At 40.2% G+C, this 18244-nt stretch overlaps 2 long non-coding RNA genes across 2 annotated transcripts; both read left to right on the top strand.

Annotated features, from left to right (window-relative positions):
- Window positions 1-967: 967 nt before the first annotated feature.
- LOC137851687 (uncharacterized) lies at window positions 968-5730 on the top strand. The gene is made up of 2 exons (XR_011093361.1): window positions 968-1364; window positions 5385-5730. It is a non-coding gene; the product is annotated as an uncharacterized lncRNA (long non-coding RNA).
- A 6378-nt stretch (window positions 5731-12108) lies between these two features.
- On the top strand, window positions 12109-18218 carry LOC137852408 (uncharacterized). The gene is made up of 3 exons (XR_011093811.1): window positions 12109-12416; window positions 16331-16396; window positions 17394-18218. It is a non-coding gene; the product is annotated as an uncharacterized lncRNA (long non-coding RNA).
- Window positions 18219-18244: the final 26 nt, after the last annotated feature.

Genomic DNA, 18244 nt, shown 5'->3' with positions numbered 1-18244 from the left:
TCCTTCAATGGCTGCAACTGCCAACTGTTGTTTGTTCAAGCTGTCTTTGCTAAAGCTGCCTTGCAAAAGACAGTTAAAGATGCTCAACCTTCAGGCTGGCCCTCCTAACAAAGGGGGCTGGAGCACCAGCAGTACCATTTCTTCTCCTACCTGGTTACTGCTTATGCTCAGGGTAAAATTAAACAGCTTAGATCAGATGTGCTTCATTACCAGATCTTCTACTTGTTAAAAGCAACTTTGTTGTCTCAAGTGCCTTAACTTAAAGGCATATGCGTTTCCCTGGAAGTGCTTTTCCAGAGTGATCCTGACTTTATCCACCAGCTCCTGCAGCACTACCATGGAGTATAAAAGAGGCAGGAAATAGGTGCCTGTATTTGTTGCCTCTCTTGTACCTACCTGCCCTTGTTACTGGTGAGCATTCAGACAAATGTAAAGTTCAGATAAGTTTGTTTCTCCCAGTATTCACTGCCAAATCAGGGAGGTCAAGTAACCTAAGTGCCTTAGGACATAAACCTGTTCTCTCTTTGTTCAGATAAAAGTGCTATTAATAACCACAAGTGCACTTATTAATAAGTTAATATTTTATGTAAAGAACTTTTTAAATAAGTAATACTTAAACTAACAGATATCTAGCATTTAGTGAAAAGAGGGCTGAGGCTTTCCAGGCACAACTTTGCCTAATGTTAAGCCACTGGGATATGATGCAGTAATACTGTTTTTCATGTTAGAAACACACACACATTATGTTCCCAAACTATAAGGTTGTGAAATGCCTTGATATATGACTACCATGCAGATCTCATTTTAAAGATGAAATACTTTTCTTTTTTTTTTTTTTTTCCTCTCTCAAGGATTTGTGTTGCTGCTTACTTTGGTCTATTCACTCTTTCATAATGCAATACCTTTGCTCTGGTGCATCTCTATGCCCCAGCCTTAAGGGAATATCACAAAAAAGTGTTATCTTCATTAAACTTTGCAAGAAACATATGCTGCTACCATGTATTCTAGGTCACGCTTTTACTCTTCCTTCTCCCTACTTTATCTACGGGTCAGATTAGGCTTGGGTCTGTGGCTGGCAGTGCTCTGTGCTTAGTCCACACGGCAGCAGGTCTTCACTTCAGATATGTGCTGTAATCCCACAGTGAGCAAAAGATACAGAAGGGAGAAGTTGTTCTCATCTTTAGAAACATCTCTGTGGTTTGCTTTAAACTCCTCCATAATGTCAGTCAGGCTGGAAGAAAGTTTTCTCCATCCCTTCCCCGGTGCCCATAATGCGGTGCTTGTCCTGTAGCAGCAGCACAGCTGCTGCCCCACGCTGACGTGCTGCACTCCTCAGTGATGTTCTCCCCTCCACAACTCATCAGGTACCTTGTTAGTCAAATGCTTGTTAGTCAAATAACAAATGTTATTTTATTTGTTTTAATTTTCTAAGTGATGTAATGTAAATTCAAAGGAAGACTTTTTGTTTCCCTTTTTGGAAAATCTGGCATGGTGGTGGTGTCCCTACACAATTCTCTGTGCAGAGGCATAGCTGTAGAGCTTTCTGGCTATGCAGAAAGCAGTATGATCTTTTTTCTTTTCTTTTCCTTTTTTTTTTTTTTTTTTTGGCATTTATTGAGAGGGAGGAGTTCAAGCAGCAAGGGTAACAAACTTCAGTGGAGGGTATTTCCCAACGAGCTGATGACTGACTGGTTTAAATGACCCTCAGCTTTCCTCTGGGTCATTAACTCTCCTAGGTAGTTATTAATCCTCAGGAAATGTCCTCGGTCTCAGTGTTCAGTGCTTACAGACAAGACAGTCTCTTGCAGATATTTTTCCTACAAAGCATCCAAAACACACATTCAACTATTTTTTTTTCCTGTCCAGATGTTCCCATATTTTTCAGTCTCCTGCAGAAGTCTTCTCTTATCTTAGTGATTTATTTTGGCCCTATGTTGGGATGGGTGGTTGCTGCTGTTACATGTCTGCAGGAGATTGAATGTTTCCACACCCTTTGGTCTTGGGCCTTCACTCTCGCTTCATTAAGCTGACTGTGAATGTCTGTGTGTAACATAATGATTGTTGTGTTTTGGCACACGAGAGTTTTGGCCTTATACTTGCTTTCAATCCTTTACAGTTATCGTGCTGTACTGATGCCCACAACCACTCACAGCCAATGGAGAGCTTGATACTCTAACAGACACCAGCATAAACACATCCTCTACATGTCAACAACTAATCCAGTATTGTCAGAGCCAGGGGATGAAGGCTTCTCTGATTGAAGAGCATGACTTGAATGGGCGATGCCTTAAAGGACAAGAAATATTGTAATTTTACTTTTGTATGCTCTTATTTCCTTTAGGATACCATTTCTTAAAGTATCAGAAAGAAGGGGAGGGGGGGGGGACACTGAAAAAAATTATGTGTTGGTGAAAAAGCGTCTACCACAAGGGCTGGGTCTTGGAGAAAACAGCCTGCCTCAGCCCTGAAGGACAGAAGTGCACCAGCACACTGAAGCCTGGATCGAGCTGGGTCTGCAGTGCAGCAATGGGAAGTCTGGCAGTGGGTGTATTGTTGGATGCTCTTGAGGAACCAGACCAGAAGCAGGCGACTTCTGGTGTTTGTGGATAAACTCTTCGCCTAAAGTAAAAAGTTTTGAAGTCTCTAAAATGTTAAATATTTACTTACTACCTGATTAGATATTTGTAGAGAATAATCTTGGCTTTATATGCAAATTGCAAAAGAGAGTTCTTTTTTTTTTTTTTTTCTCTGTTTGGGGATTTCTGTGGTGCAAAATACCAAATTAAATATTAAATGCATAGTCCTTCCAGGGAGCATTCAGATCGGTAAAAGTCATAGCCAGGCGTGTGGCTGTGGCTCCTGCAAGAGTTCCCCTTTCAACTCTTTTCTGTGCCTCACTCCTGTGTGCACAGTGTGCCTCTGCCTGTATCTGTATCTGACTGTGGAAGGACAGAATGGCCAAATTATCATGAGACACAAAGGAAAGGCCTGATACATGAAATATAATCATGGACTTGTGTTACCTCCTGTTCAAAAGGGATCACAGACTTTGCTATGGTAAATCTCCCATTTACGTCATGAAGTTTTCCTCAGAGCAATGTATTGCAGGTGGGATTAGGCCCTGCACAAGAAATGGCTCCTTCTTCTCAGTCATGGGAATTATATATAATAATATCTATCTGTCTATATTTTTTTCTCTGAAACCAGGGCCACTTTGCTTTGCAGTGTGCTCATTTTTCAAATACCTATCCAAACAACTTTTTGTGTGCTCAGACACCTGTTATTCTTGTGTTACTCTAGGCTCTTCCAGGAAGCAAAATGTATGGAGTCATTCCCATACAAAGTTCCTTTGCACTACTTTTTTTTTTTTTTTTTTAAATAAAAACACACCTTTGATAAAGAAATAAAAAATTCTCATTATGCAAGCTTAAAATGCCCTCCCTATAAAAATAGGGCCATGATCAGATTTTCAGTCATGAATAGTAGCTATAAATAAAAGTAATGTTGTAAAATAATACAACCAAACAAGAAAAATTTTTAAAGATGCAGTTTTCAGTGAGAAAGCTCACCTGTGTAATATTTTTTGTCACTAGAGATGAGGATTTTTCTTTTCATTTTCTTTTGATTTTGTGCCTATAACAAGCCTGTAGCTGCCAATTTTACATCCCCTGGTTTTTCATTCTTGCCTGCTGCAAGTCAGGGTGGAAACAGCACAAACATGAAACAAGATTGCCACCATCTGGGAAGGCCTTGGAAAAGCAGCCGAGATGAGCGAGTTGCATTACAGTTGGGATTTTTTTTAAATCAGATTGAAGTATTTGGCAGACAGCATTAATGTCTGCTTTTCCAGCAAAGTGCAGGAGGCTCCAACATTCAGGTCCGGGATGGGGTGTCCGCACTGCCAGTCCCTGGTACTCCAGGAGAGAAGTCACTGTGACTGTGGTGTGGATGGATGTTCACTGTGGCCAGCTCTGCGTCCCCTTGAAAGCTCTTGAATACCAGGGGCATATAGAATAAATAAAAGCTTATTACCTGTTGTTTTCTACAGCTTGAATGCCACCTGAAATGGAAATTTTTCTATACCATCATAATGCAAAGTTATTCAGAGTGAATAATTTTCACTCTTTTCTTCAAGCGCAAGGGAAGAGCAGGCAGGCTGTACGGAAGCTGCATAATCATCCAAACAAACTAAGGAGGTAGCTTATCCTATTCAGCCATTTCTCATATGCTTAGGATATCATTCAAACAAAACCATGCAAATACCATTTACCTTAGCTGACCTTTGAATATGTTAATGATGTTGTATTTTATTTTTATTTCATGTATTTATTTGGCATCAGTTCAAATAATTATATATGATTGTAGGTTTCAATACTTCAGGTCAAGCCAACTGAATTCAAATTTTCTACATAAAACTGACTGATGTCCTCTTCTCATGCTACCCTTCAATAAGGAAAGCTGCAGAAGTGAAGCTGTTCATGACAGAAATCTTTTCAATGTGTTTTTTCCTAGTGGAACCCAGAAAGTAAAGGTAGACATAATACTGAGAGTGACCATTACTTACTGCCTATTGGTGAAAGACAAAATGAAAATTCTCAGTCTTTTGGAAACTGGACACCTCCTGTGCTCACAGGTGACTCTGTTTTTGTCTAGTGTTGTTTTTGAAAATAGATAACCTCCTGTGGTACACAAAACTTGGAAGATTCTGGCTATGTGCCAGAATCTGAAGATGTCATTGGTGTTGAGGAGATCAAGCACGATACTCTAAAATGTGTTTAACTATGTAAAGCAGTTTAAAAATGCTACTTTGAAAGACACTGTGGTTAGAACCATTTGAGCTAATTGTTCATTGCAGATACTACTTATATTAAAGAAAAAGTCTCCATCTTACTGTTTTGGGTGATTATGCATTTGGCTGAGGTGATGCAATGAGCCCCTAACACTGCAAGAAGCACAGCACAAGTTGCCCAGGCTCTGTGTTTGATGAGCCGAGTGTCGTGTCAGACTGTTGGTGCTCTCCAGTGGCTGGTCTGCTGGTAGCACCCAGGTGCTCAGCGGCCTCAGGGTCATGGTTACAGGGTTAATCTCACCTTGCTCACTTACACACAGCTTCTTGTGTCTAACCACAGAAAGATGAGGCTCATATACAGCATTTCCTTCCCAAATTCTGGGCCAAATAGCTGAAGGGTAGATATATCTGCGGTTATTTATCTACCAGGAGCTGGATACAACCGACAGGGTCATTTAGCTGAAGTCATTAGTGGCTTTTTGCAGCTGTCTCAATTACATCACTGAAGGGAAGACTTCAGACTCTCAGCCATGAAGAACTTGTAAAGTAATGCATTAACTCCTATTAAACCCAATGTTTGCTCTCCTTTTTACAGGATTTGCTTGGTGAAACAGCAAAATGAAAGTGTTCGCCTGGAGACAGACCTATAACACCAAGCGTTACTGCTGAAAATTTGCGGAGAGCTGCCAACTAATTAACACATCTGAGCAGCTCAGCTCTCCTGCTGAGTTACAGCTGCAGAGGGACTATTCAGAGAGTTGGTTGCAAGCACTGTGGTGCTCTGTGTCTTTTTCTAAACGTCTGATATGTGAGCAAGTGACAAAAATGGAAGAAGGAAAACATTCAAATAAATACTTTTAAAGGACCTCGGAAATTACTTAAAAGCAACTGTTCCTCTGAATGTTAATATCTGACTCAATAAAAAATGACTCCACATGAAACTGCTGGAAAGACTGAAGAGATGATTCAGCAGGGGTTTTCTGCTTTAATATTTATTACTCTGACACTTTCATCTAGTCAGATTTATCACATCTCCTGTTTCATCACTTGTGGTCCAGATTTTCAGAAGTAACTGGTAAGTGCCTTCAAAAACATGATCCTAAAGACTTCTTGGCCATTCAGAAACCTGGTACACAATTTGCTCTCTGAGCAAGGGAGGAGTTTGTCCTCTGGGGAGTCTGGGACACATGTCTGAATGGACTTTTCTGTAGCACAACAATTAGATGTGAATCCTGGCCTTCACAAGCACTTGCAAATGCTTGTGCACCTCCTCCCTAGGTGCTGGACACTTGACAGATCTGCCCTGCCGGTTTGGCCTCTCATCATCAAGTCTCGCATACAGCAGCCCTGGTTGTGAGCTGTCTTTGTGCCAAGACCACAGAACAACACTTAAAAACTGTTCTTTGTGCATATAGCCCCCTGTAAGCAAGAGTTTTCACATCTGGCCATCAGCTACCCCTCCTCAAGCCCCTTTTCTTCTGCCACATCCCTGAAGGATAAGTGCCAGAGGAGCTGCATCCAACAGGACACCAGCACACTTGCCCCATTCAATGATCCTCTTAGATGGGTACTTTAGAGTTTTCTCCACCTTTGCTAATGGCTCTGGCTAAATATGACTTGAAACTCAGCTGCATGATAATGTTGGGCATTGGATGCGATGTTTGTGTGCTTGGAGATGGGTGTGTGTTGGCTGGATACGAAGGCTGGGGAAAGCTGCCCAGGTAGGGTCTGCACAAGATTTTGCATCTGGGCTGCTATGAGGTCTATGCTGACCCCTTTGTTCTGACAACTCATGGCTTTCTCCATTAGAAAGGGAAAGAAATATCAGAACCAGCCTGTGACCTTTGCATCGAGAAGACTCCCACAGGGAATGAGTACTGATCTTTCAGGGGAAACCACTGGCCTTTGTTTGGAGTTAGCAGCACCACAGCTATTTCTTATTTTAGCCTTTATTTGGCTTTTCCTACACCATGGATTGGTGCTGGGAAAAGACCATGACATCTCCTGACTCTGCTCCCACCATGTCTTTGGCCCAGAGACAAGCTGTGGGGGTCTCCAGGAAAAGTAATCCACTAAGCACATTCAAGAAATAGCACAGGCATGCAGTAGGGTCTAAAAATGAGCTTTTTTTTTTTTTTTTTTAGCCTTCAAAGCAAAACCAGCTTTTTTTCTTTCTGCCTTCCTTTTTTCAAATCAGCATTGTGAATTGTTGATTTACTGACCCAACCAATGCTGGAGTTCATAGCAGGGTTTCAGAACATTTTACTGCATGTTCAGTCTCGCTGCACTCCTTGATGGAAGTGCTTTGGCTGACACAGCTGCCCTACACGCTAGTTTATTGTGTTCAGTGGAAAGTGCAGCAAGTTGCAGTCCTGCACTATTAAGTGATGCAGATCAAGAAAAGGCAGACTCTAAATTTCAGGTCCCTTGCTTTTCACATAGTTTTCTCAGTGAAGACCAGGAAACCTCTGTTATATGGTCTATTGAATTAAGCTTAAGTAAGCAACAACCAAATGGCTAGAAATAAACTATGCATCGTACATCATTATTATAGCTCAGGATCCATAAATGAACATCTATAAGTGGTAAAACTTTCTGGTGGCTCAGCATTTCAGATTTCTGTTTTTCTTCCTCCCCCCCACCTTTATTTTCTCTCTCTCTCTTTCTCTCTCTCTCTCTCTCTCTCTTTTTTTTTTTTTTTTTTTTTTTCCAATATTTTCTCCATGGAAAATTTAAGTATAAGTCATTAAAGTCAAACTTCAGATACACATTAGTTGTTTCTCCCCCCCACCATGCTAGATCTTTTATGTGGTTACATGACCATTCAAGTCATCATAAATATAATATATGATGCGTATTGAGGTTTTAACTCATAGTCTTTTGAAAAACTGTTCTCATGCTGAAGATGACAAAACACGCTATTAAAACCCAGAATAACTCTTAAAAAAGGCTTAAAAACATAACGTTGTTTTTCAGACAGACATCTGCGCCACGTACAGGAGTAAATGCCGATGGGCTTTAATTTCGTTAGCAAATGAAGGACGGGCTAATAGTGCCACCTAGTGAATGAGGCTGAATGCTCTCTATGTGTATAGGGGGAGCATATGCATTTCATGCTGGTCCTGAATGATATTTTCACTGCCAGGATTTAAGGCTATGACAACAGGAAATCAAGTACAGCTGGACTTTTTTTTTTTTTTTATTTGTTTGCTTACTTTTACTGAGGAACAGGAACTTTAAATTTTCAAATTTTGATTTGAAATATGAATTTATATGTTTTATCTGTCATCTCCGTGGTGATCTGAGGGGCTGCTTTCTGTTTCTAGAGGGACTGCTTTTCAACTTGGTGACTTTTAACAAGTCCTAATGACTTCATGCACTGTCTTGTCTACTAACTACACGGTCAGCTGGTAGGTTACACAGAAACTGAGTTTTCTTGTCACAGCCTGATATTTGCACAGAGATGTGGACTGTGTCCACGACAAAACATTAGGTCTCACACACAGGCAGAAGGTATATACAGAATATTCAGTGTTTTGCCTTGTACATCACAATTGGCATGAATGCAAATGATCTTTGAAGGTGTTTGTTTTAAAATACACACTCACACAAAGGATGACTCAGGTAACATGAAAGAAAAAGCAAGGAAAAATGATTGTTTGTCTGTATTTGGCAGGAGATTTTTAGCTTCTTTTAAAATTTATTTATTTATTTATATGCTATTTAAGCCATCTGAAGAGCATATTTGAGATGAAAATAGTTACTGGAAAATAGAATAGTTGCCATCAATAACCCTGATGCGTCACACTGCTTGCTTCCTGCTCTTATGTATTTGTCTCTAGTGAGATTTTTTTTTCTTTGTCGTTTTACTGTTTGCCAAATTATTTAGAAAATAATTTTATTTCTTTTTCCTGCAGTTTTTGTTGATTTAGGTAGGAATTTTTATCTTTCCTTTTGTACACTCTTGTTCATAAATTAAGAGCTTGCTGCCTGTAGTCAAGAGCAAACAAAGAGCAAAGCGCTGGGCTTGTCGCCCAGCATATGCTGACTAGACCCTGAGATGGCTCTGATTTTGTTGTGTTTTACTACTGTTCCTTCCCCCCACCCCACTCTGAATGGATCCCTTTGGTTAATTTCGCTGGGATGTGAAGATCTGTGATTGCTCTGCTTGGCAGGTCTGTGCCAGCCAGAAATAATGGAACAGACTCTGTCCCTGAGTGCCTCAGAAAGCACTTCCAGCCAGGGTGAGCCCCTTCTTGAATGGGGCCATGGCGGCTTGTTCTGAAAAGGAAATGCAATTAGGGAAACATCAGCCCAAGCGTTTAGATATGAGACCTCAGGAAGACCAACCAACAACAGATGCACAGTCTATTTCTGACCTCTGAGGTCAAAAACTTGCACAATTTAAGAGAAAAAAGCTTTGGTGACTAATGGAGCCCTTTAAGTAACATCCTTTCCCAGCCCAGGAGAGCGGCCATTTCAGCTTCGTCAGAAAATTGCCTCTGAATGGAATTGTACCCTTGATAACTAACCCACTCAGAGTACAAATTCTAAAGCCCTCCAATGTTCTCTGATGTCTCTGATGTTCTATCATTGTTCTTACTGTGCTGTGGATGAGAGAGCATGTACACTCTGGACATGGTAGGACTAGAGAGAGAGATCTTGTATTGGTGCAGTGTGCTGGTGGATATCTCTTTCAAGAGTTTGTTCTGTTTAATGCACTAAATCATACTCCTGCCAGGCTAAACCTCAGATACAAAGTCCCAAAGTGTGAATGTAGAGTTCAGGTACCTTGTAGTTACCTTAATTATACTTCCTTACTTTGCATTTGGTTCAGCAGCAGGATCTTTCGTGGCACAACAGTGTAATGCCTGCTAGTCTGACCCACTAATATGTATTATGGATTGTCCCCTCACATAACTTTTCCCAGTGTGCTTAGGGTGATATGAGAAGACAGTGGGCTAGAAAATTTAAGATTTATTCAGAGTTTCAAAATGAATGAAGCATTTTTCTTTAACATTTTAACAACTCCTTTATAAAATCTCAGGTTCTTGTCCCCAGAAATCTGCTGGAAGATAAGCAATTTAGAAAATGGTGAGGATCCCAGGTTGGGATAAGATCTGGGCATCCACCACTTACAGACACAGTATAGAACAGGCAGCTCCAAGAGGACAAAGAGAATTGACTTTCTTTCTTCCAGGAGAGTCCATCCTGAAGGAGCAAGTTCACTGGGACTTCTCACAGATTGACTTTTTAAGCTGGGTCTGCGAAAAAAAATCTCTTCATGCAAAAAAAGAACATCACAAAGGAACCCTGTAAAGTTAAGTGAGAACTAACTATTAACGTGTTATAATGCTCTAGTGTGTTTTGCTAGCTTTGATATTTTTGGTGTTACCAGTAACTTCAGAGGCTTTGTCTTTCAATTTCTATTTGATTGGCCATGGATAGGCTGTCTTTTTGGAAGGCAAAGGAGAAAGACTCCCAATTTACTTTCTTCAGGCTGTCTGATTTTGTCCTTCCTAATTGAGATAGCTTCCTTTGATCTTAAATGACTGAAATCAGGGCTACTTGTGACAACATCCATTCTTTGCTATGAAAAACATACTTAGGGTGATGTATGTGCATCCAGGCTACTCTAGTCATCCTGCTTTAGTACAGTTTACAGGGCAAAAATCAGAAGCCTAAATTTTCAAATGCAGTGTAGATTGGTATAGATATTGACGATGTATAGCCACAAAGAGTCACTTATGCTGATGCAATTGCAAGGAAAATCCATCTTGCTTCCTTAACTTTGAATTCTTTGCTAGCTAAAGTTGAGGTTTTTGTGTCTTTCTTGTCTGTATTCAGTCTGTGATTCTTTTCTGAGTCAACGAACATGACTATGTTTTTGTAGTATTGCATTTACTTGTTTGCTTTGTTGAAGATGTTGTTAATGGTGGAAACACCTGTAGATTAGACTGACTTTCCTAAGCAACTCCTATCGATCTGTGCTTATACTTTGGTCTCCATTAAGTCCTTTCATGCATGACATCTGTAATAATTCTCAGCAACTCTTCAGTGTTATAACTCTCGAGAGTTATTCGTACCCTACCAGGATCTGCAGCCAGGAACACTGGCTGCCTGATACCGTGGCTGTGCTGATGCCACGGCTGCACATGCCTTCACCATCTGATGGCTGAATCATGAATCAATGATCACTCCTTTTCCACTGCTAGATGGCATTGTGTCTTAAGGAAGGAAATTGCTATCTGATTGTGCTCAGTTTTATCAGCACATCTTCTCATTATGTTCTACAGCTGTCTTTTTTTTTTTTTTTTTTTTTTTTCCCTGTGTGGAACCTATATATATATATTTGACACAGAATTCCTATTCAGTGTTATTACTATACTTCACAATGTGGAGGAAGTCATATCTCAGATGTTTTATTTATAATCACTGCTTTGCAAAGATAACTTGCTGCCTTATGTTTGAAACTTGGCTATCTAATGACATGGTAATGGATGGAGCTGTATTTTTGAAAAAAATTCATTCTGCTGCAGAACAGTTCAAAAAAAATGTCTTACTGAGATATTTTCTGGTTGGAAAAGATGTTTTTTGTACTAGAACATGTACATTCAAAGTGAAGCCACCCATTCACACATCTTAGTAAGCTCTTGCAGGCTAATATAGAGCATCTAGTTCCAGTCTAACTTTACTTCATTTGGGAGTGTGTGTGGAAGAAAGAAAATGTTACACTAGGAGCAAAGAAGAAAATTTATGCCTTCAACTGACAGAGGCTTGGCACAGTAGGCTAACTTCAAAGTGTGCTAATACTCTCCAGAGATCAGTAAACATGATTAATATATAGTCTGTGGGATTTTTTTTTTTATTTTGTGTGTGTGTGTGTGTGTGTGTGTGTGAAGTTACATAGACTTCTAAAAGCAAAAACAACTTTTGTATTTAATGTCTAATGCATTCCATCTGGTGGAGTGTGTATCAATATGTTCCTATTAAGGGCCAGATTAGGGACATAATGCACATGCTGAATAGTAATTCAGTCTGCAAATAGTGCAATAGTGCTATTCTAGTGAGAAAATCAGTGTATGATTTTCAATCTCCCATATCAGTATGTTTAGAAAAGCAGCACCATGCTGCTTGGGGTTTTCTTTCCTGCACCATACCTATTGGGATCCTTTAGGAGGCAGCCTGGGGAATGGGAAGCACTGATACTGATTTTTTTCTGTCGTTAAGTCTGCTTTGTGTCAGACTACGTGATCTGTGCTGTTCATGCTAGTGTGGCTTTACTGGAAATTCCTTCCTAGAAGCCACTCCTCCTGTGTGCATCTTAATTTAGCTTAATGGGTGATACATCTCCTCAACAGATGCTATGGGCATAGAGAACTACTGATGGGTCTTGCTCAGCTTCATAACTGTGCCCTGAGTCAGGTGTCCTGAATCATCTGTTTGTATGTCTTTGTTTTCTTTAAATACCAGAGTTTCTGGGCTTTGTTTATTTGTATTTTGTAGACTTCAAAGAGACTCCTCTGGATATTCTTAGGAACTTAAACTGCAGTCCCTGCCCCAGCTAGCAAATGGCTTGATCTGTGCTGTTCTGTTGTCTTTCAGCTGGTGTAGGAACCTCATGTTTGTAAGTGACCGTGTCATTTTCCTGCAGGTCTTTTATTTCCTTATAAAATAAGGAGGAGGGCAATGTGGTTAATGTATTTTCTTCCTCTCTGCATTTCCTTCTGAACTTATTTGTACAAAGCTATATGCTGTTCAATTGTAAAGTTTCCCTGTTCCTCCTCCTCCTCCCCGTAGCCGCTGAACAGTTGGCAGCCAGCTGTAGCATAAAAGGAGGGCTTTGAAGGGGTGAGGGCTGCTCTGCTGGCATCGCTGCCAGCTCTCCTGCAGTCCTGCTTGGGTTTGCTGGGCTTTGTGCAGTGTGCGTGTGCTGCCTCTGCCCTCCCTGCTGTGAGCCTGGAGATCTCAGCCCTCTCCTCTGTGCTATCAGCTACCTTGGCCAGCCCATGTCAGCTGTCTTTTTGTGCATGGTCATTACCTGGCACAGCCTGTGAGTGAATGCAGTGAAGAGTGCTTTATTTTTTTTGTTCAAATTCCTACTCATTCAGAAAGCGTACAGCATAAATTTGTAAAAATGAAACAGTAAAATACTGTGTGTTTCAACCCAAAGTCTACGAAATGCTCAGTTAGGTGGTATGGATTCTCCTTTTCATCTTAAAAGGCAAGGCAAAATTTCATACTTCCCGACAGGAATGTGGTGTGGTTTGTGGCTATGTCAGCAGCAAAAGCACAATGCCTTTCTGAGAGGAGAAGAGGTGGTTTTAGCTCAGGGAGAATGAATGGTCAGTGACACAGCATCCCTCCTCAGTTATGTTCTTCCTCTCTGTGGCCTGCTTCAGGGACTAGCTCCAAACACTCAGTACTAAAACCCAATAACGGAGGTGGTTGCAGTGGTGCCAATGGTACTAAAGTGGGGATGAAATGAGTAATAAGGATAGTGACTTCTTCCTTTTATTTCATGGTGCTGCCAGGTAGCAGCACTAGGCACACTTAGCACAATGTCCCAGGTCAAAGCCAGCCCTGCAGGGTTCAGCTCTGTGGCAGCCCATTATTGTAGCAGGTAACAAAAAGGCAAGGTCACTGTCTGCCTGTTTCCAATGCGTGCTGTCTGTAACAGACATCCTAAAATAGCAAACGTAACTGTTGCCTCAAGACATAGTAGGAAGCATCAGGTAAAGTGGAAATTTTTATTTTAATTATTTTTTAAACTCAGATGTGATTTCCTTAACAGGCAGGTTTGTTTTCCACACCTACTGGCTCTTCACAGCCTAATTTGTGGGATGGAAACAAATCTCAAGTGGTCTGATTTTAGGAAGGTGAAGACAATGCTGATTTCCAAATGGTGACAACAGGGTCCCCTAAGTCCTACTGGATTTGTACTCTCTGCACTAGCCATGCGAAGGCAGCAGTGTGAAATTCCTGGTATGATCCCACAGTCCAGCTGCCATGGGAGCTGTGAAGACTCACCTGTGGAGGGTGTTTTTACCATGGCTATTCACAGGTATTTGGAAGTAGGAGTGGATGTACAGTTTTAGCATTAATGCTCTGCTGCCATATCCTGTCATCACAGAAGAGATATGGGAAGGCATACAGGCTGAATTTCTGGAGGCAGACCCCTGTTCATCAGGCTGAAGTGTGGGATTGCTGTGGAGCATGGCCTTCTTAGAAGATGGAGAGAAATGACTTTGGGTGATTCCAACACTGTAGTGTTACCTGTATTCTTCGTGAGGATTTAACCAATGTTATGTATTTAACCAATGTCCCAGTATTATACTGGGATTTTTTCTTCTGATGCATGGCATGCAGTCAGAATAACAGAAGTACTAAACACTTGCAAAGATTTAGTTTTGCTACAGCTGATTTCATTTTTAGCCAAGCTATGAAAATTGCAATTATATTTTTAAAATGTGATTTTATTGTCATGCAATTTCACAGAATATAATAGTAATTAAACCCTGTTAGGCAAACGTGCTTGGCAGAAATTTTGCACTGGTAATCTGTCTAAGCTCCATTCAGTATGCTGAAATCTTATGAAAGTTAGGTGCTTTCCTCAATAACAACTGACAATTCAAAAACATATATGCAACCTTTTCAAACCAGTTGCCTTGTTTTGGATTGCACAAGCAATGGAATGCATCAAGATTTGGCTTAATATGCTGTGTGACCAAGGTGTGCAGAATGCAAATATTTAAGGATTCCACCGGGGACACTGAGCTCTAACAAGGAAATGCTAACCCTTTCTGAAGGCTGATGTAATTCATATTCTGTCGAAAGCAAAGGGATTAGGCATAAAATATTTGTATGATCAACAGCTTCTTGTTTGATGGAATTCTTCTCTTGAGGATCATATTAAAGGCCTCAAGACTATTGAACGGGGAGAGAGCATGTAGTGCATGTAGTGCTCCTGACAGCTCCACAGCTGTCAGGAATCTGTTAGATCAAAATCCACTCACCTTTGCCATTGGCTATAATAATACTGATTTTAAATGCCTTATATTGTTACAGGTTGCAAAGAGTTAAATATTAGGACATTCTCATTAAGTATTTCCCCCCTTTGGATTTCACAGTGCTCTATCAAAGAGAAATACTACAATGGACTAAATATTTTGGAAGATATTTCTCCTCTGGGAGAGAGACATTTACAGAAATTCCGGTCATGAAAATGTCAAATGTTACTCATCCCCTCTGTGGCTTTTTATTCCTTTTTGAAGTATGTTTGCTTCCACTTGGTAGCTGAGGGTGTCACTGCTTGTTATTTGATACGTGGAACTGGGGCACACAAAAGGATGACTAATCCCATTTACTGGAATTTTACAGTTTTCATCAAGGCCACAGTTTCCATTTCAAGCTTTATAGTATAAACAAAACACCGACTGGCAAACTGACTTCTGTTATTGTTGTGGTAAATTAATATGGATTGCTATTACAGTAAACGAGTCCTTCCTTAAGATTAAATGGGAAAGAAACTTGCATCTAAATATTTTATGAGGGGCAGTATATAGTAACTATATATACAGTATAGAAAGCTTACTGTCCTTTTCTGAGTGATACCAGCCGGCATATCACGCCCTTTTGCAAATACACATGCTCTGTATTTCTCTTCATGGTTCTTCCTCCCTCTCTCTTTAGTTTTGTGGTTTCAAGACCAGTAGATTAGATATCAGACAAAATAATTTCTTGTTATAGCCATGTGACTCTCAGAGTTATCGGTGAAAACTGCATGCATCCATAGCATCTCGAATAGTTTTTGTTTTCAGTGGATCTCAAGGAAAAAAGAAACACCGGTATTCACTGTCTTAGGCTGATCTTTAAAAAAACATTTTCTTACAGTTTCTCCAGCATTTCTAGTGAGGTGGTGTTTCTAGAGTCTCAATGAGGGCAGCTATAGCAAGTCCTCAAAAAATGGTTTGAGCTTATTGTGACAAATCTGATTTTATTTTATTTTATTTTATTTTATTTTATTTTATTTTATTTTATTTTATTTTATTTTATTTTATATTTTATTTTATTATTGTATTGTATTGTGTTGTATTGTATTGTATTGTATTGTATTGTATTGTATTGTATTGTATTAAGAAAATCTAATTCTAAGATAGCCATCTGTTTGCATTCCAGCCCTAAGCCCCTTTTACTTAAATCATTGTGCTAATCTCTTGCCTGGTCTTAGACCATTCCTGCTACTTTTCCCTCTTTCCCATTTTTGCTCTGGTGAGTTACAGTGAGTAATTGTCAGATTACATTTGTATAGATATAAAACCAAGGTTGCAAACTCTTTGTTTTATTGCAAATCCTACAGTACCTGTTATTTTGGACTCTCCAGTTTCTGGTCTGTCACCTGAGCACCTCGCCTTCTGGACAAGGCTGGAAGACCTAGCTAAATGAGTTCTGGTGGTTGGAAATAAGAAGTCTGGAAATTTCAGGATTTTTAGACTCTGTGATCAACCCTAGTTATATGGGATCTTTTTTATTGCTTTACAGATTTTTGCCTTCTTGTCTTCTGGAACATGTGTCTGCATAGCAGTTTACTCTACTCTTTTTTGTAAGGTAAGTAGAATTTATTTCAGGGACCTGAAGTCCTCTCTCAGATGGAATCAGAAGCACAAAGTACCAAAACGCTGAGGATAATGGGACCTTTTGGAAATGAGTAATTGGGGGTAAGCAGCCCAACTGGGAAGATCTCTATTGTGAAATTAGTAGACTCTTGGGGACGGAAGTCATATGTTGCTGGTAGCACTGGGGTGATTTTAAGTTTCTTGAGACTGAATGAAGGTTTTAACCATGTTCTGGCTCCACATTGGGTAAGACCAGATGGGCCAACTGTGCAGCCTGAATGGCTCTGGAGACCAGAAGTCTGGGATGTCTTCGTGGTATACATCTGGGCACAGGCTGTTTACCTAGATGGAGCAAGTCAAGGTTTGTCACACTGTACTGCCAGCCTGCCTCATCTCTCAGGGGCACAACACTCAATGTGTTGTGTTCTGGGCTGAGTGAGTACCAGTCAGCTTGGAAGGTTTGGGCATAGGGTTCAGATGCTACACATTTAGCTGAGGTCACCTGATGAAGGTTTTGTTTTTATAGTTGTAATGGCTCTTTGCCATATAATAGTTTCCTCTCTCACATGATTCTGTGTCCAAACTAAAGGTCAGTCCCTCATCTGGTTTAAATCAGTATGGCTGTGCTGATTTCATGCTTACGTATACTAACTAATAAGCTGGAAATTTACAGGCAGTATTGTTATACAAATGAATGTAGACTCATGGCACTGGGGGTCACCACTGACAGCATGGTTACGAATGCTGAGCCATTTTGGAGTGAACATTTGTGATGTTCACATCTGAGAATGTGGAAAATCACAGTGCTGTACTATTTGGGGGGGGCAGTACTCTGATTTCTGTTAGATTTCAGCTTCTTATAGTACACCATATTTGCCCCTATGCCATTTTGACAGAAGCTATTATTTAGAGTATCACTGCTAACAAAAAGGATGCCACTATCCCAGGATCCCAGAGCTTACTTGTAAAACTTTTATTTTCTTCAATAGCAACCAACTTCAAAGCCTTCTTGTTTGTGAACCTAGCAAGACACAACAGAGCCACTCTTGCAACAGTGTATTGCGAGTGGCCTAAGAAACTACTGTTGCTGCTGGCATAACTTCTTTCTGAGTTAACACTGAGGGAGCATCAGATGAAACTGGGAGCTGTGCCATGACAGTGGATTGTCAGCAGCTGAAGTGCAGTCCAGAAATGGAAAATGTATTTTTATATCTTCTGCTATACTCTTCTAAGGAACTTTGATTTTTTTTTTTCCTGTTTTGCTTGCCAACCTAGCTAGAAGTGTACATATTCTTAAATTATTATTCTATGTTAAAGAATTTTAGTATTAACACATGCCCCTTTCAAAATAGAGCAATATTCTGAGTAAGGATTTGAAAGGGAAGAATATTTTATCCATTAAAAATGTATTTTTTTCCTATTTGTTTGCTTACTTTTACTTCCATGAGACTCTAAGCAACGTGATACTACTGCCACCCTATATTTGAGTATTATTTTATAGAGAGCATGAATATAGACAGGATAATTGTTTTGTGGTAGATTCTTTTTCTTAAAGAGTGTTGAAACCATAAGCAATGAAGCCATGCACCACAAAAAGAGCTGAAACCTTCGCGTGGCTCTGACACTGCTCTGTACAGGTGTTTTAACATCAGAAGCCTGCCAAGAATTAGGACTCCAAAACTGTCTCAATGCCTAGTCTCCCCCACTCTGTTCCTCTACTGAGCAGCTCTCCTCTCCCCTCTTTTCCAGAAGGTGTCACTGTAAGGCAATGGTGGTCAAAAAGCCTGTAGATTTAAAAATAAACGTGAAAAGGACTTCATGGCTCTTTTTTCTTGCAGTG

Source organism: Anas acuta, chromosome 2 (assembly GCF_963932015.1).
Source record: "Anas acuta chromosome 2, bAnaAcu1.1, whole genome shotgun sequence".
In the NCBI taxonomy this organism is placed as follows: domain Eukaryota; kingdom Metazoa; phylum Chordata; class Aves; order Anseriformes; family Anatidae; genus Anas; species Anas acuta.
The sequence above is the reverse complement of the archived record's forward strand: the minus strand, read 5'-3'. Positions and strand labels throughout refer to the sequence as shown.